Source organism: Euprymna scolopes, chromosome 20, assembly GCF_053919585.1.
Source record: "Euprymna scolopes isolate OS-2025 chromosome 20, ASM5391958v1, whole genome shotgun sequence".
Classification (NCBI taxonomy): Eukaryota; Metazoa; Mollusca; class Cephalopoda; order Sepiida; family Sepiolidae; genus Euprymna; species Euprymna scolopes.
In genome coordinates, this window is record NC_136501.1 from 33,643,833 (window position 1) to 33,670,931 (window position 27,099).

The following is a 27,099-nucleotide window of genomic DNA, read 5'->3' on the forward strand; positions in this document are numbered from 1 at the left end:
TAGAACTTACTATCTCTTCACCAAAGTCCTCAGGGCTCAATATTAGTGAACATTTATACAATATTATTTAAATGAGTAATATATGCATTAGCGGGTAAAATAAGCTGACAAAGGACAAAAAAACATCGTAACGTAAACTAAACGAACATTCCATGAGCAGTGTTTCTTTCGTAGAACTGTACGTCTGTGAAATACAATACCATGAGGCTGCTTTCCAACTGACTATAACATGGTCATTTTCAAATTTAATGCAAGTAAGTTCTTGTTGGAACGTTGTCTAAAATAAATTAAGCCCTACCTAAATTCCACGATTACTGCATGTTGTCTCGTCATCTACCTAATACTTATTAGCCCTTATCCTAAAGTGGCATCTGGACCTTTATAAGAGTAAAACACTGTATATGCATCCAGGGATTATATTTGGTTTACATAGAGAAAGAAAATGGGAGACAATAGTGTCATATCTACTTTACCTCTACCTCTACTAATATATAAAAGTCACTTTATGTGTGTATATGTAATTTCCTTCCTCATATGTTCCGAAACGGCTGAGCCTATCCTTTTCAAATTTTACACAATGTTAGTTTTTATGTTTGGCGGTGTTCTTGGATATGTTTTGTACAGAAATTCATCCTATAAGTATCGAAAATCGAAAAAGTTCGATCTCCAAAAAATTATTTCTCTTATAGATAAACAAGAATAATTTTTATAAGAGAATACTTTACGGTGTTACGTAAAATATTCTCCTGTAAAAGTTCTTCTTTTTATCTATGAGGGAAGAACGACTGTGTTTACGATCGTCAAGCCCAAATATCAAATGACGTAATATTGTAAACAGAGACGGAATTTGATGAACGTCATTATCGCTATTAATTTTAATTTAAAAAAATTGCAAATAAGTCCACCGGGCAAATTATTCCTCGTAATATATCATAATCAATAAAGGATTGATTCTACAATGATACATACGCAATCTGTATAAATTAAAATATCATGTATTAGCATATTGTACGACCGGGCAACGCCGGGCAGCCAGCTTGTATGTTTATATATGAATCAAGAGAAAAAGCGTGATTCATTTAGTGGTGTTATGAGCTGTTTTACACTTCTTAATGAATCGCGTATTCGTATGATTAGATTGAGGAAAAACATCCATTCTATTTCTAGTGTGACTTCATTGAAAAGTTCTAATAAATAACTTAGTAGATAACTTAAAGCTGACTTTTAAAAGCAGGTCGATGGTAAATAGCTAACCACCAAACATGAAGTTTATATTATCATTCTTCGCATTCTACGAGAATAGTAGCGTTTTTAACAATTAGTGCATTAGTATGACGGTAAACACGTAGGATAACTTTAGCTGCCATTTTTACCACTTTGTATAAGACGCAGCCATTGTACGCGTGCTGCGCGTTTATTAGTCTGTTTTTAATCTAAAACTAAAGCAAGGGAGATCATCACTGTGTCCGAATGTTTTCATGTACTATTTTGTTTGTTCATTTCTTTTCCTATTTTCCTTAAAGAAACTTCCGCGCGACATTTTGTATCTCTCGCCTCTCAATCTTCTTGCTATTATTTCTCCGCTCTTCGGAATATAAATTGATTAGTCCGAAGATAGATGGAACGGAATCACGTTATCGAGAAGAGTTGTATCCTAAATTAATGACGCGCAGAGATTTCTATTTAGAGAAGACAGAATCACAGTTGATTCAGAGATTGAGATTGCATGAATAATATTCATTATTAGCTGGGCGGATATTCATTAAGCTGGACCTAGTCTGGTCGATGGTCAATGGCGAAACCATAAATCTGGAATCAAGCATAATCTACTGGTATTATCTTTTCAGTTAAAGGAGGCATTGGATGGCAGATGCATTCACTTAAAAAATAGAATTGGACCTCAATTCGGAGCATTTATTAAATATTGAATTGTTTTTCACATCAATGCGTAGTTAAAGCAAAATAAATTTTAAAATTGATTATAAAAATAAAATAAATACTACACTTTGATGTTAGCCCCAAGGCTAAGAAATCAAGGAATTAATGATAATGTTTACTCATTCATTTCTCACGTTTTTATTATATTTGAAATTTTACATAAAGGGTATTCATGAATATATACTTAATAATTTGATTTGAGCCCAAAAAATAAATGTTAAGGGGTAAAAATTGGGTTCAAAGTTAAAAAAAACGTTGACTTTTGGTCGAAACATTTGAAATCCCATATAAAGTGCATTCGCACGTAGAGCAAGTTAGGAACATTACATGTTATCACAAGGGCTGTGACAAGAGCATATCCTTTTCATTGTTTTGACTCTCAAATATATATCCGACACATAGGCTTAATATGATATGTGCGGCGGACGAGTTGGGAGACAAGAATCGTGGGCGCGAACGGTAGGCGGTTTCTTGTTTTCATGAAAGCAGAAACCGCAAACTTACCGTCGAGATGAGGGAATGGCATTTTCAGCACTTAGACAGACTGTATATCTATTTATAGACTTCTGTTACTGTTAATAAACTGTTTGCTCAGGATTGATGAGTGACTAATTAGCGCAGTGGTTCCCAACCTTTTTTTTTTTACATGGCGGCACACTATCGAGTGTTTTTTTTTTTTTTTTAATCTTCGCGGAACATCTATCATAGAAATTAGTACAATTAATCAACCGAGAACCACATCTATGTAAAAAAAAAATATAAAATATCAACATATACACACTCGAGAGTTAAAACAATGAAAAGAATATGCTGTTGTCCTATCTCTAAGCCGGGCAGAAATGCAAGTAGTAAATAAGCTTGGTGTTGAGAGTAGTAAATTGACAGCAAATAATTTTGGGTTTGAGATTAATAGTGAATTAAGAGTAAATAAGTTTTGTAGTTGAGAACAATAATAAATTAGTAGCAAATAATTTTGTATTTGAGATTAATAGTGAATCAATAGTAAATAGGTTTTGAGTTGAAAGTAATAGTAAATTAATAGCAAATAATATTGGTCTGAGATTAATAGTTAATTATTAGTAAATAAGTATGGACTTAAGAACAATAGTAAATTAATAGCAAATAATTGTGGGTTTGAGATCAGTAGTGAATTAATATTAAAGAAGTTTGGATTTAAGAGCAATAGAAAATTTTTATCAAATAATTTCGTGTTTGAGGTTAATTGTGAATTATTAGTAAATAAGTGTGGAGCTGAGAACAATAGTAAATTAATAGCAAATATTTTTTTGGGTTGATATTAATAGTGAAATATTAGTAAAATGCTTGGAGTTGAGAAAACAGTAAATTAGTAACAGATAACTTTGGGTTTGAGATTATTAGTGAATTAAAAGTAAATAGATTTGGAGTTGAGAGTAATATTTAATTAATAGCAAATAACTTTTGGTTGAGATTATTAGTGAATTAATAGTAAATAAGTTTGGATTTAAGAATAATAGTAAATTAGTAGCAAATAATTTTAGGGTTAAGATTAATAGTGAATTAATCTATCTATTATATCTATTAACGGAATATTGTCTATGTGTACATTTCCCTAACAAACTACTCAGTCAATTTTTAGTCTACAGACTTGAGATTTGACAAAAGGGTTATTGAGATTTGGGAAAATCTTTTTAATCGGTTTTTGACCAGAAATTTGGCTGCAATGGGCTCAAAGTTCAACGATTTGATATATATACATACATACATACAGACACACACACACACACACATATATATATATATATATATATATATATATATATATAAGACTTAAATTACCTTTTAACGGGTTTATATATATATATATATATATATATATACAAGACTTAAATTACCTTTTAACGGGTTTTCTAACCCAACATCCGGTTTATGGCTTCCCGTTGCGCATGCGGACATAAACAAACAATCAACGCGACAATAAATCGCATTGTTTTACTGTGTACGTTTTCAGCGTCCCAATTGTTTTTTTTTCGCGTTAAATTATCCAAATAAAAAATTTTTAATACTTTTTACATCATTCATTTCCGTATTACGTTTAAGTTATTTTAACACAATTGTCTTACAAATAAATGAACTTTAACTTGTTGACAACCATAAACGGCGATTTACCCACCACCTTCATTTCTTTTATTTATTCTCCATTTTTAATACACCTTTCTTAAAAAACATTCATACATTTCTTCTAGACTATCAACATCAATAAATGACCCCGAAAATGTTTTTCTATTTGCCTTACAAATAAATAACCAACGCGACAATAAAACGTATTCTTTTATTGTGTACGTTTTCAGCGTCCCAATTAATTTTTTTCGCATTTAAATTAAAAGATATATCAAAATTTGAATTTAACTTTAAGTATTATGGTATCTGTTCAGTGCACATTTACCTATAAGTATGGCAACGCACATATAATTCAATGGTTGTAAGTTTTTTTGTTAAAAATGAACAATATATATATATATATATATATATATATATATATATATATATATAATTGCAACTGGTATTCAACAACATAGACTCAGGAGAGGTGTGGTTGAGGATTGCGCACCTCCTGCCACAAAAATTTCACGCGCAGGCACCCTTTCGTGTGTTTCCATAGTCTATTGAAGACTAAAGGAGCCTGTGTTTGTATATAAATATATATATATATATATATATTTACCTATATATATATGTACACACACACACACACAGATATATATATATATATATATATGAGGGAATCAGTTCCAGGGTAATGTGTTCCACAGGTATGAATCTCTTCCAAATAATCCCTATTCATCGAAAATTTTCGTGATGTTAGGTACATGAAAGGAGAATATATATATATATATATATATATATATATATATATATATATATATATATATATATATATATATAACTTTAGTTCCTTCAGCTATAATCGAAACCAAAACAAAAACTTTAGAAGAATTCTTGGTAAAAGTATTTATTACAAGAAATGGAAGTCCATAACAATTAAATGACAGTCACTCGGACACACAAAATAACACACACGCTATACTAATAATATATAGATAACATTTGCCTCGTTGACAATGTTTTCTAATTGATTTCCTTTAAGAAAACCTATTGGCTGTACGCTTCTCCCATTAATCACGTGACAACGAGCGGCAACGAAAGGCGATCTGCTAGTATCGGTTGCTTCTTGTTATCTGTTTTCCAGAAGATGAGAAGTCATAATTTTTCTTATAAAAAGGTGTTTGCTGATATATTTCGTATGCGTCACCAGTTATGTAGGTTTTTATATTGGCTTTTGACCATTGACGTCATCACTTATCAAAGCCAATAGCTATTCGAGGATAAAGGGTTAACAATATAAGAAACTGATTGACAGCTGAAATATGTAGAGCCTTATGAAAATGTATTTGATTACTTATGGGCCAGTTTATAACACTCATTTGTAAGTTGTAATTGGGAGGGAACCAGTTTCACGGTAACGTGTTCCACAGCTATGAATCTTTTCCAAAGAATCCCTGTTCATGGAAATTATTTCTATTACATGTTTAAATTATTTCGTGATGCTAGGTACGTGGAGGGGAAAATAAAGTATTTTTTCGTTGTGCTCGGAAGACAGTCCTGCTCTCTATGTTGTACAAAGAGGAAACGAAGATTGGAGTATAGTCTAGAATCTGCCATTGATATAGATAATGATGACATACATTTACTTCATATGGAAAACAGTCAATAGGAGGAAATTCGTGACTCAGCATCTGACGAAGGACTTAGTTAAAACTATACGATAAAATATACGCGTACATATATCCGGAGATAGATTCTTAACTCTTATTCCAAGCGAGATCTTTCAATTGTTTTCATGTGATATTTTGTATTAAAATGCATCTACTAGCTAACGTACCTAAGTTTTTTCATTCATAGGGTCTTAATCTACAACACTTTCATGTGACGCATCCACACGTTAGAACTTTTACAATTCCACCAACTCTTTTTGATTTCTTAACAGAGACGTTTCGTTTCTGAATTTTAGAGAAAAGGATTGATTATTCGTATTATTTGGAATTTTCGGACCACGGATCTCATCTTGAGTATTTTTTACACAACGTTTTAATCTATGTAACCTTCGACCTTCTTCACGTGTATGTTGTTGAACTCGGGAACCTTCTGTAGAATTCGAGGATATGCACGAAATTTCGAAGGGAATCAATCTAATAAATTCACAGAGGTAACTTGCTCTTGTTCGGTCAACCATGATTTGATAAAGATGGTAAATAATTCGCAATTCCATTTTTCAGTCACCCGTATGCTATATTTTTTCAGTCACCCGTATGCTATATTAACACAATTATAGGATCAGTTCATTTCATTCTATTTTTCTGCATTTATATCTATAATTGAAATTCTTCTGAAAGTTGAAGATTCCATCTTCAGTGTGAATTCCAGTTGAAGGGGACTTATATTTGTACTTTTTATAAATAAATATTAATTATGTGTACATACAGACACTGATGTCTTATTCTTACATAATCAATAGTGTAAGATGTAGAAATTACTGCCGGTCAAGAACTCGAATTCAGTCACAAAGTCACATTTGGCTCTGCAACATAGTATACATAATAGAATAGGCAGTATATATCAGCCAAACCCTTATCAAAATAACGCCCAACCACTGGTTTATGAAAAATCCGTTTTCGCGACCGGGAACAAAAAGGAGTCTGATTGGTTAGCTAGTTAAAGTAAATACACCGTTGATATAAAGGGTGAAACGAAAAGATTCTCGCTATAGAAAAGACGACATGATTCTATTTCCATTTGGTGAAAACCGGTTTTCTTTAGTTGTTGAAAGCCATCAACTAGTTTGCCAGTTGTTTGCAAATCCCAAGAGCGATAGGCGCCTTTTATCATGTCTGAAAGTGACACAATATTCAACTAGCGAAATCGGAGATGCGCCGCTGTACAACTCATGCTCTCTACCGATCCAAGTTATGACAACAGGACTATTGCCAGCACCCCCAAAATGCATCGTTGGATTGGCACGGATTATATGGACATGATGTCACTTCGTCTGGTGACGTCACTTCCTGTATCGTATCGGTGCCCGGCAGTCAGAGATTGGCACTACAATTGAGGAATGGTATTTCTCAACCTGCTTTTGCCTGTAATATATATGAATACATTTTCGCTCCCAAAAATCCTGTGTTCCTTCGTTCTTATTACCATTAAACCTCATAACAAATACAAAGTTTCTGCAATGGTTATGGTCTGTGGCGTGGTTTCAAGTGAGGGCCACATCATGCCACCTCACATTTTCGAAGTTGACTTGAAAGTCAACACCAAAGTGTACCTAGATGTGCTAAAGAGTGTGCTGATCCCCTAATGTAATCAAGTGGCCACTGGCAGACCCTAAGTGTGCTATAAGGACCCTGTACTGGTCCACAAGTGGAGGCGGTGATTAGGGCTGAAGGCGGTTACATAAAATAGATGTCAATTCTACTATATAATCAAATTACCTGATTTGATTTTTTCAATAAACGTTTTTAAACAAAATTGTAGTATTGCTTTTTAGGGCAACCGATTTATCGTATGATACAGTATAAAAATTAAACATATAATAGGAATTCTATGCATTTATGTCTGACAATTTCTTCATTGGTATGAAACGCGGAATATTTATTGGCATTTAATAACAAAACTTATTACCTAGTTCTACTCACGCACGGAGCACTCTTGAAGTAAATACTGAGACATAGAACATTATATCTTATGAAACAATATATATATAGCAAAGTTTTATTATATATATATATATATATATATATATATGTGTGTGTGTGTGTGTGTGTGTGTGTGTGGTTTGCACCGTATTTCCAAAGTCATCCGTCTTGTCACAGATATCGTTTAAAACCAAACAGACAAGTTTACGTCGCCGGATCCACCTCAAATCCCACATGATTGATTTGACGCGACCTTGCTTGTGACAGCAATTCTATATTTTCATTTAACTTTTGTACGTTTTCTCCTCTCAGCTACACCTTCGATTGCTCAATTCAAAATATTATTATCCGATTATTTGGAGATTTATTTCAAAAACCTATATCTCACGAGAAAAAAAAATCTTCTCCTATATCTCCTAAACAATTATTTACTTGATCATATTTAGATCATTTAAATTACCTTTTACTCAATTTAAAATATTTCATTTTCGTTTCGTTTTTATCAATTGTATTTCCTTTTTTTTTTTGGAACAATGCTAAATATAATCTTTCATATAAATTTGATTTTGGTTACAAGTTTTCTAACTTTATCCGGAAAGGAATTCTGCAGTAAAGCATTAAATCAAGTCAAAAAGAATCTTGGAAATATTCTCAAGTAAGTAAAAATTATGGATTTGGGACAAAACGATATATCTAAAAAAGGTCGGAAGTTACATCGGCCGAAACGTAGATATAAGAAAATGAGAGCAACAATCTATATAACGTTGGTTTTAAAGAATAAGCACGATATATTTCGGGAAAATATTTGTTGCAAAATGGATTGTTAACGTGATATCTTATATTTTCTCATCAATCTAAAACACAAGCTGCATGAAAATTTTTTTTATAGCTTTGGTATTGAAAAGTTAACGATAGTTTTAGTTCGGTTTCTACTTCATTTTAATGCAAATTTCATTTTGAATTCAATATTTTCCCAAAACATGTATAAGTATTGGCTACATGTAATTTTCTGTTATAACTCTAATTTTTGTTCACCATTTTCCTGATAGTAAGTAATATCTCGTAAATTTGTTTTAGTTGGTTGTGGAAGAAAATTCAAAAACTCATGACTGAATCCATTTTTTTTCTCATAGTTCAACATTACACTTAGCTACAGTATAGGATATATCAATTTAATATTTTATTGTGTAGCCTATGTTAGGATAGCAAATTTTGCATGAAGGCATTTATCTACATGGATCATCTAGGTCTCTACATGTGTTTGCTTGTCTTAGAATTTTCCATTTGACTACCGACGAACGTCCGCTTTCCTTGAGTTCCCAGTATTTGTTTGCTAGCGTTGTTTTCATACGGTGTTTTTATTATTGAATGTACTTTTGCGGTCATAATATCGAATTTTGCAATCTAAGGAAGACATCTAGGCCTTCATGAAAAATTTGCTATGCTATACTTTAAAGAACCCCAACACCTATTAAACTGTTGGAGAGAAATGGCGAACAACGGTGTTCTCAGGATAAAATTTACTCTAGGACACACAATAATTTTAAAACTAATAAAAACAGTAGAAAATAAACAAATAAAAATAAATAAAAAAACACGCATATAAATAAACTATCACGCACACACACACACACACACACACACACACACACACACACACACACATATATATAAACTAACATATAAAAAACTTAACCTAGATTAAAAGCAGTTCAAGACACTAGATATCTACGCTAAATAGCACACACAAAGGAACGAGTTAACCGGAGGTAAAATGGGCCTTGGTCCTGTAAGTGCCTGCTCATTGGCTGATTAGGAAGTGCGCGGTGGATACTAGAAAGTTGATTGGCTAACTAAAAACTAAATAGAAGTTGCGTATATCAAAACGCGAGACAACCACAAAATTCTCGCATAAGCCTGAAGAATCCTAGAGGTGATGAAATGCGGAATATTCAGTGTAGCTTAATCGCCATATATATTTTCTACCTTACTGTATATATATATATATATATATATATATATATATATATATATATATATATATGGTTATTAGTAAAAACCTGTAGAAAGTGCACAGCAAATATATTATTTTTATTTTATTACCGTTTTATCTGTTTAGTTACACATGTTTTGGTTACCGAATCGTATTAACGATTTTGTAACTTCGTCAGACTTTAACAGAAATGGTTATTATGATGAGAAAAACGATATTAGAAGAAGAAGAAGAAGAAGAAGAAGAAGAAGAAATGGGGATTTCAATTCTGATTTGACAACATTTAAGTTTTAAGATTTAATAATTAAATAAACATTGAAAGGGATGAAATGGAGTTTTAAAAATTCAACCAGACACGGATCGGAGTATAGGGAGAGGGCAGAGAGAGAGAGAGAGAGAGAGAGAGAGAGAGAGAGAGAGAGAGAGGGTGGCAAAGAAGAAAAGAGGGAAGGGTGTAAAATACGTAAGACTTTGGAGGCGGGGTTGGGGGAGAGAAAGAGAGAAATAGTTGACGATCACTAACGAACTGTCGGGGTGTCGCAGTGTGATATAGAGTTTGACACGTTAAAGAATAATGCAGATTAAGGGGGGGGGGCGTTGTTCGCAGTAACTGAGATGAGTCCTCTCAAAGTAAGGTTAGTTACATCCAATTTAAGTGATTTACCTATTTAAATGCATTTGCATATATATATTCCACTATCCTACACCTCCAATTCATTCATTTAGTTATATTTTATCATTTATCTGTACCGGTACTCAACTAACCCCGCTTACTTACTAATTACTATTATATTTACATATAGAAGTATGCACATGTGAGAATATGTTCATGTATCTGTATGTATATATTTTACAGGTGTGTTCAGAATACTATTATTATTAATGCGCCTTACTCGCTTACTTATATTTTACTAACTTCAGGCAACTTATTTGGTCCTCAAATCTATGTGTATTCGTATGTATGTACGTGTATATACCCATGCATATATATGTATATATATATGGGTATAGGTGTGTATGTGTATATATGCATATGTGTATATATATGTAACTTTATGGACGTATGTATGCATGGCTCATGTATATGTGCGTATGTGTGTCCCTATGTAGGTGGGTATATATATGTGTATATACTTGTATATGCATGTATGTGTACATGTTTGTGTATACGTATTTGTGTATGTGAATGTGTATCCATATATTTATATATATATATGCATATATGTATATGTATCTGTGTACATGTGTGTATATGTGATACATTTGGCACTAAACTCGCCTAATAAATTATACTTACTTATATATCCCACTTTTATTTTATTTTATTTTATTTTAATTTATTTTATTATCTTATAATCTCTGTATTTATACAATTACCTAGCGAATATTACTCAGTTTCCTTTACTATCATTATTACTATTATTTTTTATCTTTCATTATTATTATTATTATTATTATTATTATTATTATTATTATTATTATTATTATTATTATTATTATTATTATTTATATCCCCCTACATGCATATTTTTATGATTTTATGTCCATTCAATCCATGCCCGAAAATTCTTAATTTACTTAATTACGTAGAGACCTTTTATAGCAAATGCATTTAAATAGGTAAATCACTTAAATTGGATGTAACTAAGCTTACTTTGAGAGGACGCATCTTAGTTACTGCGAACAAGCCCTCCCTCCTAATCCGCATAAACCTTAACGTGTCAAACTCCACATGGCACCACGACCGCCCGACAGTTCGCTAGTGATCGCCACCTCCTTGACTGCTTATACTTCCCTTTTTCCATTCAGCCCTTATCTCTCTTTTTCTCTCCCCTGTCCCCGCCTCCGAAGTCTAACGCATTTTACTCCCTTCCCTATTTTCTTCTTTTCCACCTTCTTCCTGTCTCTCTCGCCTCTCCCTCTACTCCGATCCATGTCTAGTTGAAGTTTTTAAACTCCACCTCATCCCCTTTCAATGTTTATTTAATTATTAAATCTTAAAAACTTAATGTTGTCAAATCAGAATTGAAATCCCCATTCTTCTTCTTCTTCTTCTTCTTCTTCTTCTTCTTCTTCTTCTTCTTCTTCTTCTTCTTCTTCTTTTAATATCGTTTTCCCAATCATAATAACCACTTCTGTTAAAGTTTGACGAAGTTACAAATCGTTAATACAATTCGGTAACCGGTAATATATATATATATATATATATATATATATATATATATATATATATATATATATATATATATATATAGAGAGAGAGAGAGAGAGAGAGAGAGAGAGAGAGAGAGAGAGAGAGACAGAAACAGACTGACAGACAAAACGACAGACAGAGGAAGTTGAATTGAGTAAATTCATAATATTTATTTCTGTTCCAAGAATTTAAGAGCAAAAGTTATAAAGCGTACGATCGTTCTAAAAGAATAAGGATGTTTAAATTTCATATTTTTTACTTTTTAATCCAAGTCCATACTTAAACGTTCATGTATCAAATTAATATTAATAAAAAGAAGAAAAAAAACATCTATCTATCTTTAATTGATATTCAGGAATAAAGAATGCGGTTATTATTGTACCAGTTAAAAACTGTTTCTCCAATGTTTATTTTCAATTATACAAAGAACAATTATTTGTAGTTTGCTCAAGTAGAAAAAATATTTCCACTAGAATAGATTTTGAAAATAAGTCCTTCAATATCCAAGAAGAATAATAGTAACAGGAAAAAAACATTAACGAAATAAAAGTTAGACAATATTGCATGCCAAATATTTTCCTAGAATATGAACAAAAAATATTTTATAATGTTTTCTTGTGGTTATTATTTCGGGACTTATTTTTGGAAGTGTGCTCTGATGAAAAATATTATTTTTTCTACTTGAACGAACTATAGCCATTCGTTCTTTGGATAATTGAAGATAAACATTTGAAAAAAAAAGTCTTAAGAAGGACGATAATACACGCACATATGGTTTCAAGATAATCTAGTCTTTAAAAATATTCATCCATCTCTGTTTCACCATATCAAAAAATATCGATTTAGAAAATTTTTTGAAAGTTGATGATACATCTATTTCAATAGATACAAAAGGGGTTTTCTAATTGTGCTTATGCATTGCTAGCAGTGGGAGTGTGTCTGGACGGAGTTATATAAATGTCTTACTTAGCTTCTATTATATTATAAATATTAGATGCATATATATACTATTTTTAAACATTATTAAATAAAACATTTTTCTCCACACACACACACACACACACACACACACACACACACACACACACACACACACACACACACACACACATATATAATTCAAACACGGTAGTGTTTGAATATATTGGTTAATTGGCAGTTTTAGTCATTTAGAACTACTTTAAAGCTCCATCGCTCACTAATTTTTCGACCAACTTTCAAACATTTATTACAGTTTATAGATCACCTTCTCAGCTATATTCTGAAAAAAAAAAAAATCAATTTTCGTTCAGTAAAACAAATATGATGAATTTTCTTGTGTTCAAAATCGTAAAAATATGTAAGGAGGTGAGCGACGCTTTTTATGACTGGTTTCCATAGCCACAACGTCGCTTCAGTGACTACTGTTGCTACTAATTCACTGCTGTCGCGAAAAGAGAAGTAAAACGTGAAACAGAGAGAATGAAAGCATGAAAGGGACATAATTGGGGAGATTTTAGTGAAAGCAGGCGAGTGCCGTACATTGTTCTTACATATATATTTCGGTCTTCTGGTATTTAGTAACCGAAATATGCTCATGACTGTGTAGTAACACATTACTGCTTATGTAAAGACAACTTGAAAGTGTAACTTGCTCTACTTCGGTATTCAGTACTCTTGTTTTAACCTTGTTATATTTCACTGGTTACCTTACCTTTGAAAAATAGCAACCTCAAATTATATATATATATATATATATATATATATATATATATATATATATATATATATATATATATGTATAAACCCAAAGTCCGTCAGCTTTGACGATGACAAGTCGCGGCCTCATTGCTTTATCCTTCGGTGAAGGATTTTCCATCTTGGCTACTAACTTGCTTGCGCAGTTTAAGTGTAGTATCTCTTGCGCATTAGATAAACACTCTCTGAACCTCCAATGCTCATTTCCAGTCGAGCGAACCCGCGACTACTGGCAGCAGAGGAGGCCGCAGCTTCTAGCCGAAAGTAATCTCAGTGAGGTAGACAGTCGCTCTATCGTGTCCGCTACTACGACTTTTCTTTCTGGATGAGGTTCCATAGCCTTTTAAGGAAAACTGCAAAGCAGCAATAGGATTTTTAAGTCAGAGTTCCTATCTCCTCGTCTTTTGCTGTGATAAGGCCTACAAGGCAGTGGTGTTTGATTTTGGGGTTTGTTCTCCTAGTCTTCGCCCAACCAAGGGCACCTAAAAGACAGTAGGGGTAGGGGTTGGTAGTGTGTCAGGGCGTGTCCACACATTGGTGGGCCATAACACACAACCCTGGGGTCCCCTACTACTCCGAGACCTCCTACAGGTTAAGCCTGGGGCCGCAAGGCACCTAGTTACCGTGTGTGGCCAAGGTGGAGGCACTGTAGGAGTCTTGATGATGGAGAGGCTATGTACTGGCAGGGAAGACTTATGCATAGCTGCTCCCTTTTCACCGTGAGGTTAGCCAGCGGTGTCAGCTGGAAGCGAGAAGGCATGGAAGCATAAACTTATACTATACTTATTATAGTGGAAGCACTAACTTATATCTAACATACTAGACGCATCACACCCCCTGCCGGATTAAGAATCCAAACACACACACTTAATATATATACTAGCATGGGTGCCCGAGGTTGCCCGGGTGTTTGGAGGTGTGTGTTGTGCAAAAAAAAAGAAAGTGGTAGTAGGAAGGCAGGCACGAACCCGTACCGCGAAGGAGGAAAAGAACGGGGGAAAAACCTGACGTGTTTGCTGTTACGACCACCGCCAAACCGGAAGTGATGTAGGTTTTAATTAAGTCTAGACGATCGAAAAGAGGGGATGACTTTCGAAAATATCAGTAAAACAGCGACCCTCCCTGTAAAAAAGTGCCCAGTTTAGGGTGAAGAAATTAATGTTTTTAGCCAATTCTTCGGTATTTATCGTCTGAAAGGTTGAACTTCAAAACGATACTGATCTTGTAAAAATCCGTCGCTTCTGTCGAAAGTTTTAGGCAGACATGCAAACATACATACATTATATATTGATAGCTCAAATTTTCGACCCAAACCGATTAAAAACCTTGCCCTATTTCTGAATAATAAATAACTGGAAATTACTAAACCCTATTAAAAAGGCAAAGATTTTATCAATATATATTTGAAGAGGTTTCAATAGACAGTTACGTAGTTGTGACGTCAAAATATAGAAACATTGCGTTCTAGTCCCAATTAACCTTTGAACCGTAACACTTAGAGAAGTACACATATTGATGAACATCTGTTTTTGGTGAGGTTTTCAAACATTATTTAAAAAGCATAAAGTCACAATGATTTCTGGTAGTGAATTCTGAAGAAGAAATATTAAACAAAAGGCTGGATGCTATAAAGGGATGTCTTCATAGGAATGAATTTCTGCTATCACGTCCAAAACCTTGCTGAAAAAATAGTTAAATCCACAAAATATACTAAAAGTGAAATGGAAACATGAAATGAGAATTTACATACTCAATATATATATTTTTAGAAATGTTTTTAAGTGAAAAGCAAAAGTTAAAATGGAGTAAAATAGATGTGATAAACGAATCAAATTTTAAAAACAAATCTGAAGCTTTACAGAGATTAACAACATAAATTAAACACAAGAAACATAATTTTAGAAATTCATACCTTTATCTCGGGGGGACTAATAAATACTGGTTTTAGATCAATAAAAATTGAAAAATTCCTAGCTTAGTAAATAGTAGTTTTGTTTTAAATTAAAAAAACAGGGTGACCTCCACATTCATCGGAGGAGAACACAGAGGATTTAAATAGAATATTTATCAAAAGAATACTTATGAATAGGATGTTTAAAGTTGGAAATGAATTGAGGAAATTAAACGTTGAATTGAAGTAATAAAAATAGAGCCAGCAGCAACCTCAGAAAATTAGGCCTTGTGGCACACTTGGGTTAAAACTTTGGAAATAAATCAGAATCCCAATAGAGATGTGCATAATAAACTTTAAATTTGAAAATGTTAGCCTAAAATTAAACGGGGATGATTAACTAATAACTACATCTTAACACCATAATATGAATTAATTAACACATGGAAAATGCCAAAAGGGTTTTAACAAGTAAAATTAACAGGTAACGGTAAATCAAAATAGATTTGAACGAAAGAAAAAATAAAAGAAAAAAAATTATCCAAAATTTAAAATGCATCGGAAAAAAAGTAACACTAATCCTCTTTTCCATCAAGAGTAAATTTTAATCACAACCACTTTTTGAAACTACACAAATAAGTATGTCGATATAATTGATAATCGCCAATATAAACGAAACGAACATTTAAATATCAGAACATTTAAATAATCGAGCATTACATTAAAAAAAATTACATACATCATGTGAAAGCACGTGCAATACCCTACTCTCATCAGCTGTCAACCAGAGTGATAACACAGTTTCGGTGGCTCAAGACAGTACTGCCACACCTGGTGCCAGCAGCAGCTATAATAATTTAGCCGCTGAGCAGGGTATTAATAAAAAAAACCCCAGCAAAGAACCTTAATCAACTAGAAGAAAAGAGAAAACATACAATAAAGAAATACCGTCTTTTCATAATGAAGTCTTTCAGGTGTCGGTTAACTCCTGTTGAATGTATTAGGTCAATAATTCTATATATAGTTATCGACAAACATGTGCTCCGTCGTCTCTACGAGTAATCAGTGTGTCTAAGCGTGGCGATATTCTAAACAGATACTCCAGTGATTGGTGTTTCTACTGAATAAGCAAGCCAACAATATATATTAGGAGCATCATAATGAAAAATTGTAAAACTAAATTTGTTTTTCATTATTATTATTATTATTATTATTATTATTATTATTACTATTACTATTACTATTACTATTATTATTATTATTATAATAATAATAATAATAATAATAATAATAATAATAATAATAAATGTCCTTGTTTTTTTTTGTCGATCTGTTTACCACCGTGTATCAATTAACCTGAAGTAGAAGTATCATTTTTGAAACGTACGTATTTAAAATTATCCATTCCTTTTTTATACTTGTCTCAAAAAATAATTTTTATATAAGTTTACATCCACCCTTCGAGCGGTGTTTTCATCATTACCTAGCTGTTACCGCTTTAGAGTTAGTATGAATAAAAATATTTACGGAAAAATACGCTACTTGTTATTAGCATCCCGAAATGGATATCTACGAGTGAGTAACTTCGATAGATGTATTGATTGGCAAAAATAGCAATTATTGTTGTATTCACAAGTGGGCGGCACTTAACGATTAATACAAGCAGAATAAAGAGAAAAAAGAAAACGTTTTATAAAAAAGACAATTTTGTCGAAAGTATCTACAAAAAATGATTTGATTCATTTGATATATATGTTGCATAGTCAGTGATAGGAGGATGATATACATTGTTTTCCAAACGGCACGAGATAAAGGTATGAATTGTACGTATTATTATTTAGCCAGGGGATATGATATCGACATATAAACTGAGTTATGTTGTATCAGAAAGTTATCACACGGGTATTACAATTCATATTTACATAAAGGTATAATTCTTTATATTTATATGCTTCATACCTTTTCTTCCTCCAAGAGTTCTTCTATCTTCACTGCTGTGATGAAACATGAAATGACCAACACCATAACCAATTGAGGCCTCTGTTCTTCCTTCTTTTGTGAAACCACAGAACAACGTTTAATATTTTTAAAATATAAATTTATTTCAGCTGTCTCAAATGGTCCCCTATACGGAGTCTGCGTTACGTGTCTACACGCTTGCTCTTTACAGCTGCTTCCTGGCTTTTTTTGAAGCACGTCTTTCGTGACCAAACTCAACTCCTTTCTCTAACTTTCCCGACCTCTTGACCTCATTTCCTTTACGTAATCAATCAACGTGCGACTCTTCCACGTACGCCTGTCACAGGTCATTTTTTTCAACGTAGCTAATTTATGTAAACATCATCAGCTAAAACCTATTGCTACACTTTATTCTATAAACAATAAATAACTCACAATATAAACTATTTTAACAATATCACTAGATAGATAGATAAATAGATAGATAGACAGATAGATCGATAATAACTAATATAACTTTTAACCATGTTATTATCTAAGAAATATATATATATATATATATATATATATATATATATATATATATATATAAAGAATTACAACTAAGTTTAATAAGGTAATCCCAAATAGTAAACTTAAAATATATTATAAATATTAAAGATTTAATATTTATAAATTAAGCCTCCGCAATAGCGTCGTGAAAACCCCCCACTTATCCATTCTCCGTACAATTTATTTTCCTTTTTATAAAAAAAATATATTGAACTATTTTTTTTCTTATACCCATTTGTGAATTATTTCACGGAATTCTGTTTTTTGTATTGCCTCGAAATATCTTCCAGTAACGAGATGACTTTGGATTCTTTACATTTGGATACTACAATGTTACAGCAACTTTTGGATTTTACTGTCTTTAATCTTCCACTCTTCAACCGAACATCCATTTACATGAAATCATTTTTAATTTTACCCCCTTTTCCTCTGCGTCACTGTTTTTTTTTTTTAAACTTTTAACAAGTACACTCTAGAGTTAACTTGCAGTTTCATTAAATACTTTATAAGCAAAATCTGATTCCGCATTTTGCTAATTCATCCCCTCGGTTGAGAAGGAAAGTATTTCTTTCGAAACTCCGCGGATTAAAGACATTCCACTTCTTTTGTGTTTCCTTTTTGGAAATTAAATATGTTTTTAACTCTTGTTAAAGTACTTTTTAATATGTTTATTTACTTTTTGCTTATATATATATATATATATATATATATATATATAGTAAAATTGGTAATCAGTAAAAACCTGAAGAGAGTGCTCAATACTATTGCAGAGCAAATATGTGTTTCATTTTTTTTATTAACGTTTTATCTATTCATAACTATTGATAAGTGGTGAACTCCATGTAAAAAAAATGCTTCAAATATAATTTGCTGATTTCTTTATGGCTTCTTATGAGAAGAATAACAAGAATTGCATTCTTTGAAACTCCACAGAATAAGGACTTTGTAAATTGTTTTTTGGAGTATTCAGTCGAACAATAAATTTTGATTGTAAAGTTCAACTTACAGTTTTAATTTTCTTTCTCTTATAATAAGCTCTACTGTCTATCGCGTATTGAGTTTTTTAAAATTCAGTTGGGATTAAATTTTCTATTTATAAATACTGTTATTTATATTAGTTTGAAGTTTACCATTGCGTATATCATGTAAATGCTACACCCCTTTTTTTCCTTAATAAATAATATATATATATATATATATATATATATATATATATATATATATATATATATATATATATACTGTGCATGGCGTCGAAATAATGGACTGCTGTTCTGAATGAGAAATCAACTTAATATCGATAAATTTTTTTAAAAAGTATTTGCTATGATTGATAGTAATTTTCAGGCAACATACAATATGTTGGTTCACATTCTATCGCAATAAAAACATTTGGCGAGTGCCAACCAATCATTATGCTTTCCGTGTCCATTAACGGTCAATGACAAGAGCAAAATAAATAAATCCAATAAAGTCTGGGATCAATTTTCTTAAAAAAGCGAATGCACGTTTGCTTTGTTTCGTTAGGTTTGGTTATTCTTTCCTTATTATGTTTATGCATGGAAATGAAAATAAAGATCTTGCTCAGAAATAGCAACTAACTCGGTTAAATGTGGGTATTGAACACACTGAATAAAAAAAAGGGTGATAAAATCTCTAAAAGCTGAATTTCCGAATGATACGACCTTCACATTCGATATTTTATCAGCGATAGACAGACAGTATCGCATGTCTTAATGACTACCGACTACATTAGATATTTGTATCAATAGATTGCAACATTTACATAATCGATGATTGCACGGTCGTATAATACGCTTAAACATGCTATTTTAATTTATGCAAATTTCGTATCTATCATTAAAGAATCAATCCTATATTGAATATTATGTATTACAAAGAATACTTTGCTCGGTGGACTTATTTGCAAATAAATAAATAAAAATAAAAAAAATAATAATGATAATGTCGTTCATCAAATACCGTCTGTGTTTGTTTACAATACCACCTCAGCTAATATTTGAGCGTGACGATCTTAAAAATGGTTTTTCTTCTCATATAGATAAAAAAGAAGAATGTTTCAGGAGAATATTTAACGTTACACCGGTGTAACGTAAAATATTCCCCTAAAAATTCTTTTTATCTATAAGATCGGATTTTTTTTCTGATTTTCAATGCTTGTCGGATGGATTTGTATACTAAAAAATATAAAACATAAATTAACATTAAATATGAATTATCTTGTGAAATTTGCAAAAAATAGGCTCAGTCGTTTCGTAATCTATGCGAAGGAATCTCTAACATACAGACAAGGGACCTTTATATATATATAATTACCATAATTATTTTTAATACCTACAGACATTAGTGTTTCCTTCTTTCGGGAATAATCAGTGTAGGCAACCAGGATACCTACCGCTGGTCGAAAGATCTGAACCTGGCCACAACGCCATCTCTGACTCCATTAGCAAGGAACATAACCCTCGGCCGGCGTGAACCGCTGCGAGGTTTTAGTTAAAATTAACAATTACCACGCGTAAATGTCATTCAATTGGGTCTAGAGTGATAAAATGATATTCACATTACGATCTACGCACGTGGGCTCAATAACAGATTTTTACATTTCAACATACAGTGCTCAACGATGAGAACCTAGTTGTTAAAAGGTCAGATCAACTATCACGTCAATTTCGACGTATTTTATTTTATATATGATTTCTGAATTAATTTATTGATATATATATATATATATATATATATATATATATATATATAGCCAGTAGAGTTTAGTTTCCTAGAAGTACATCCAATGAAACAACATGTGTCTACCAAAGATTGCTCAATGAGTGAACAGAGCAGGTATATTAAATTTATTTACACAAACATTAATGGCTTCATATGTGCATACATGTTTCTGTAATCACCCGCGTTGGGGGACTACGTCTTCAGGCCAGGAATTACCGTCGAAAACTGATATTTCAATCAAAAACATTTTCTTATTTCGTTTGTAAACTTAGAATGTAACCTGGGTGGGAGTCATAAAGCGGTTGGAGGACAAGTGAGGTCTTTGAAGATAATAAACATCTTCTTTTTCATTTCCCGTTCTCTTTATCCATCCCATCTTTTGGTTTTTATGGCATAAGGTAATTGAGAATTTAGTATTTTTGTCTTGCAGTCTGTAAATTAAAAACTATCCTATGGTCACTGAGTACTGACCGGTGTCTTTCAATCTACACCCATCCACACACATACACGCACACACACAACACACACACACACACACAAACAACACACACACACACACACACGCGTTAATACAGATATTCAGAAGCGAATATATGCTGTTCGTTTTATTTTACTCACACGCACGCACTGAAACTAGGCAATAACTATAACTACGCAAGAATAAAATTAAAATTAAAATAAGGTAAATAAACAAATAAATAAAAAATAAATAAAAAAATAAAAATAAAAAATAAAAAATAAAAACAAATAAACAAACAAAATAAGAATAAACATTAACCTCGAAGTTATCCAAACTCCACATGTACATATATATATTAATATACTTATAAACGCCTACACCTTGCATATATACACACACATATAGACATACATAGACATATAATGGTCATATACAGTTATGACATGTTTACATCCACACCTACATACGTAGTAAGATCCATACGTGGAATCTCAAATCCAGACATCCATGTACACACTTCGGTACCAGACATCATGACTGTTATTATATCAAAACCAATATTAATCCCACTAATAATCCTAGTAATAATAATTCTTGTAGTATTGATAATACTAATGACACCACTAATATCAATAATAATAATAATAATAATAATAATAATAATAATAATAATAATAATAATAATAATAATAATAATAAGGCTGTATAATTGGGAACTCACAAAACCCGTGGACCCCAACTGGATACAAGTCCTCATAAATCAACCCATATTCGCTTCTGAATATCTGTATTAACGCGCGTGTGTGTGTTGTTTGTTTGTGTGTGTGTGTGTGTGTTGTGTGTGTACGTGTATGTATGTGGATGGGTGTAGATTGAAAGACACCGGTCAGTACTCAGTGACCATAGGATAAATTTTTAATTTACAGACTGCAAGACAAAAATACTAAATTCTCAAGTACCTTATGCCATAAAAACCAAAAGATGGGATGGATAAAAAGAAAGGGAAATGAAAAAAAAGATGTTTATTATCTTCAAAGACCTCACTTGTCCTCTCACCGCTTTATGACTCCCACCCAGGTTACATTCTAACTTTACAAACGAAATAGGAAAATGTTTTTGATCCCCCAACGCGGGTGATTACAGAAACATGTATGCACATATGTAGCCATTAATGTTTTCATAAATAAATTATATATATATATATATATATATATATATATATATAGCAATGCTATATATTATTTTGAAGTGCGTTTATTGCTCTATCGAATCGTTTTATTCGTTACCGTTTTCAATATCTTCATTAATTTTTACAGGCTTTTCGACAGCATGGACAAAATTCAAATCCCCACGATTTTCTTGTTCAAGTTCAAACGAGGCCGAAAACTGACAAGGCAGCTCGTGATATCATGATGCGTTTGGCCCAGGAACCACTTACGAACGTGTAGCACAACGGTGGTTCAAGAAATTTTGCAATGGTGACGAGATCCTCGAAGATGAAGACGACTGCGGTTGATAACAAACATTTGATAACCTTAATTGAGATGATCCTTACAAAACCACACGAGAAGTTGCTGTTGAACTCGAGGTCAACCACTTAACAGTCGCCAGCAAATGTTAATGAGTTCAATTCTTTCTACATGGGAGAATTTAATGACGCATCTCTCCTTCTAACACACGTTCATGACAGGGGGCTGCTTTCTTAGAACTACTACTAATACTACTGTTCTATCTGGATTCTTTTTAAACATTCATGTAATGTGACATTTTTTTAAAAAGATAATTTTGCACGTTTTTAGGGACATAATATGGGCACAAAAGTTCATTTGAAAATTAAAATATTTTGGATTAATTTGATCAATAGCTATCAGACACAAGCAATATTCCTGTAATATGTAAGTTCACTATACTAAATATATGAACGAATCTACAAAGGTTATTTATTGTTTCTCGCCTCCTTAGTCCAACGGTGTGTAAAATGTGCCCATCTGCATAAGTGTTTTGCTTGCATTACTGATATCTTTAAGTAGAAACCGATAAAAGTTTTCTACCATCCTACGCTACCGAAACTATAAAGCGTGGAACGATAAAATTATCACTATAGAAAAAACGATATGATTCCATTTCCGGTTAATGAAAACCAGTTTTCGTTTGTTGTTGCATACCATCTACTAATTGACTAGTTGTGTACAAATGTCAACAGCGATCGGAGCCTTCCATCATGTCTTAAAATGACACAATGTTAAACGAGCGGGATCGGAGATGCGGCGCTGTACAACTCATGCTCTGTACCGATCCAAGTTATGATAACAAGACCATGACCAGAACCCTCAAAATGCATCGCCGGACTGTCACAAATAACAGCGACGTGGCCAGGATGATGAAAACAAAGTTTTTGGCCACGGTTATGGTCTTTGGTCCGGTTTCAAGTGAGGGCCATATCATACCACCTCACATCGTCGAAGTCGGCATGAAAGTCAACACCAAAGTGGACCTGGATGTGCTGAAGAGTGTGGCGATACCCTGGTGCAATATAGTGGTCGCTGGCAAACTCTGGGTGTGGCAGCAAAGTCCAAAGAGGGTAAGGCTTGGCTTAAGAAGTAGTGCTACGATTTTGTACTCTTCTCTCACTGTCCCCTCCTCCCTCGGCTTGAACCCGCTGGACTACTTCATATGGCCAGATGTTGAAAACATCACCAAAATGTCCTCCCACAGCACCAAAGCCAACCTGATCGCCGCCATCCAGTGAGCTCCCGCCGGCGCTTGTGGAAAAGGCATACTCCGAGTTCTAGATCCGTATTGAGGCGGTGATTGAGGCTGAAGGCGGCTACATTCAATGGATGTCAACTATACTACAAAATCAAGTTACTTGCATTGATTTTTTAATAAAAAATTTTAAAACAAAGCTGTCGTGTTGTTTTTTTAGGGCGACAACTTTATCGTTCCATCCTGTGCAATACTCGAGCCAACTAGTGTTTGTGTATCAGAATGATGGAGCAAGATACAAAAACCACATGAGCTTATCAGTGTATTTTTGGAATGCAAGTATTTGGGAGGGGGGAACCCGTCGCTTATGTTCAACAAAAAATAGCCAAACAACAAGAAGGAAAAAAACCCTGAATAATCAAAATACGAGATATCTCAGGAATATCCAAGAAGTGATTAATGAATCTGTTTATTTATAAACAGTTGACGTTCTCAATAATATTCCATCACTATTGATTTAACGTTGACAAAATAACATTACTAAATTATAGAATTTCGAAAGCTGTTCAAGAAAACTTTTCTAATTTCATATTTATTTAACTTAACCCATCAAGGCTTGAAACTAACATTTTTCTGCATTGTCAAATATTTAAGTGAACTAAAATGTTTTTTTTTATTCAATTTTATTTATATATTCTTTCATAACTGATATCTAACAGATACATTGCGTTAAATATTGTTTTAAACATACCCTTTATTTGAAAGTAGGTAGACGATCAAAAAGAATAGATATCTCAGTCGGTTACTTAATCAGAGATATCAGGTTTGAGTCCTGTCGTATCAGATTACATGCCATTAACGTTCGGCTAGGGTATTACTTATTAATTTATGCTAAATAAAAAGCTTACAATATTTCGCTTGGAAAGGCATTGTTGTTGTACATCGGGAAAAATGGACTGTAACATTTCTTAATAGCTGGGGGGGGGGTATCAGCTATCTATTGAGATGAAAGACCAAAATTTAATAGGTGTTTAGGCTGAATAATTTGAAGAAATTTTTTTTTTTTTGGTCCCCCGTGAGTGTACAGTGGACGAGGCATAAAAAAGGACTAAGTTCAGCATTCCCTCCCCCATTTAGTCCCAAAAGTCCCAAGGGGATGTCCAATCCTGGACTGCAAGCAACCATTGTAAGAAAGTAATAAAGAACGCAAGAGAGTTGTATGCTCAGTTCGTCAAGTCCAAATTAGCGTAGCAGCGGCTTAGTTCCCACCAATTTTGGACAAATAGCAAACAGAATCCTGAACAGAAGCGTGCGCTCTATCCCAACTAGCATCAATGGACCTGAGGTAATCTCGTCAGCATCAGACAAAGCCAAACTCTTTGCCAAGAACTTTGCAGCTAATTCTACCCTTTGCGTCCAAGGCCGCCAACCCATAATATTTCCTCCTGTATCAGAAAACACGCTATGTGATATACACATATCTGTACGTGATGTTGCCAAGCTAATCAAAAACCTAGATTCCAGTAAAGCAACCGGCCCTGACGGTATTCCAATTATAGTATTCAAAAAACTTCAACCAGAACTAGCGCCCGTACTTACAAAACTGTTTAAACGTTGTCTTAAGGAGAATTGCTTCCATTCACCCTGGAAAATCTCATCAGTATGCCTTGTATTTAAGAATTCTGGTGATCGCTCACCCCCCTCAGTATAGGCCAATAAGTCTCCTGTGCATCATGAGTAAGTTGCTGGAATCTGTGTTAAAAAGAGAAGTAATCAACCATCTCAGCAAAAATAACCTTCTTAGTGACACACAATATAGTTTCCGTTCTGCTAGATCTACAGCAGATGTGCTTACAGTTATATCTAATAGGATTAGTGAATCTCTCGACGGAGGCAACCTTTTTAGGGCAATTGCTCTTGACATATCTAAGGCCTTTGATGGGGTATGGAATGAAGGTTTACTTCACAATATCTCTAGCTATGGTATAGCTGGAAATGTCTTCTTAATTATTAAATCATTTCTTTCTGATAGGTTCATAAGAGTAGTAGTTGATGGACAAAAATCAGAAGCTCACAGTATTAATGCTGGAGTCCCTCAGGGGTCCATTCTGGGTCCAACTCTTTTCCTGATATACATTAATGATCTTTCAACTCACATCCTTAGATCATTTGTAGATATTTATGCTGATGACACTACCATCTATGGTAGCACATGTAAGTCAGTAAACGACCAAGTTCTCTCCGATTCTCTCTCCTCTAATCTTAAACATGTGTTACAGTGGGGAAAGGAGTGGCTGGTTACTTTTAATGCATCTAAAACCAAGCTTCTATCTTTACATCATCAACGTTCTGATCTCCATCTGGCATCAGTGGAAATGAATGGCTCTCGTCTTGAGGAGACCTCATGGTTTGACAAGCTTCTGGGCTTGACCTTTACTCCTGATCTTAAATGGAGCACGTAGATCAAATATGTTGCCAAGGCAACTGGAAAAATGGCGGGATCCGTCTATCGATCCAGTAGATATCTCACTGCTGATGCAATTCTCTATCTATATAAGAGCCAGATACGTCCAAGCATGGAATACTGTTGTCACATCTGGGCAGGAGCTGCTAGAAAGGACTTGTACTGCCTTGATAGAGTTCAAAATAGACTTCGTAGCCTCATAGAAGTTGCTTTTTTTCTTCCCTGCAACTTCTATCTCACAGAAAAGATGTTGCGAGTTTGTCTCTGCTGTATCGTTGTTTTCATGGAAAGTGTTCGACTGAGCTTCAGTCTATTGTCCCCCTCGCCAAAATTTCACAAGAAACACTGGTCTAGCTGAAAACACTATCAATAATTCCCCCCACTCGTTATCTGTGACTAAACCTAAACGTAGATTCCATGAACAAAGCTTCTTTCTTAGAACTGCACGCCTGTGGAATTGTCTTCCGTTTTCCTGCTTTCCAGCTGACTACAATATGGTTGTCTTCAAGTCTAACGTAAACAAGTTCTTGATGAGCCGTTCCACTTGTTAACAAATTTACCGAATTTCCATTACTAACCATTACTATATTTTCTAATTTCTACTTTACAATCTTTAACCCTTATCCTCGAGTGGCCTCTTGGCCTTGATAAGTGGTGATGCCTATGTAAAAGAATCCTGGTTAAACGGTGACGTTTTAGGCCTTACCACATGTAAATATATGTTG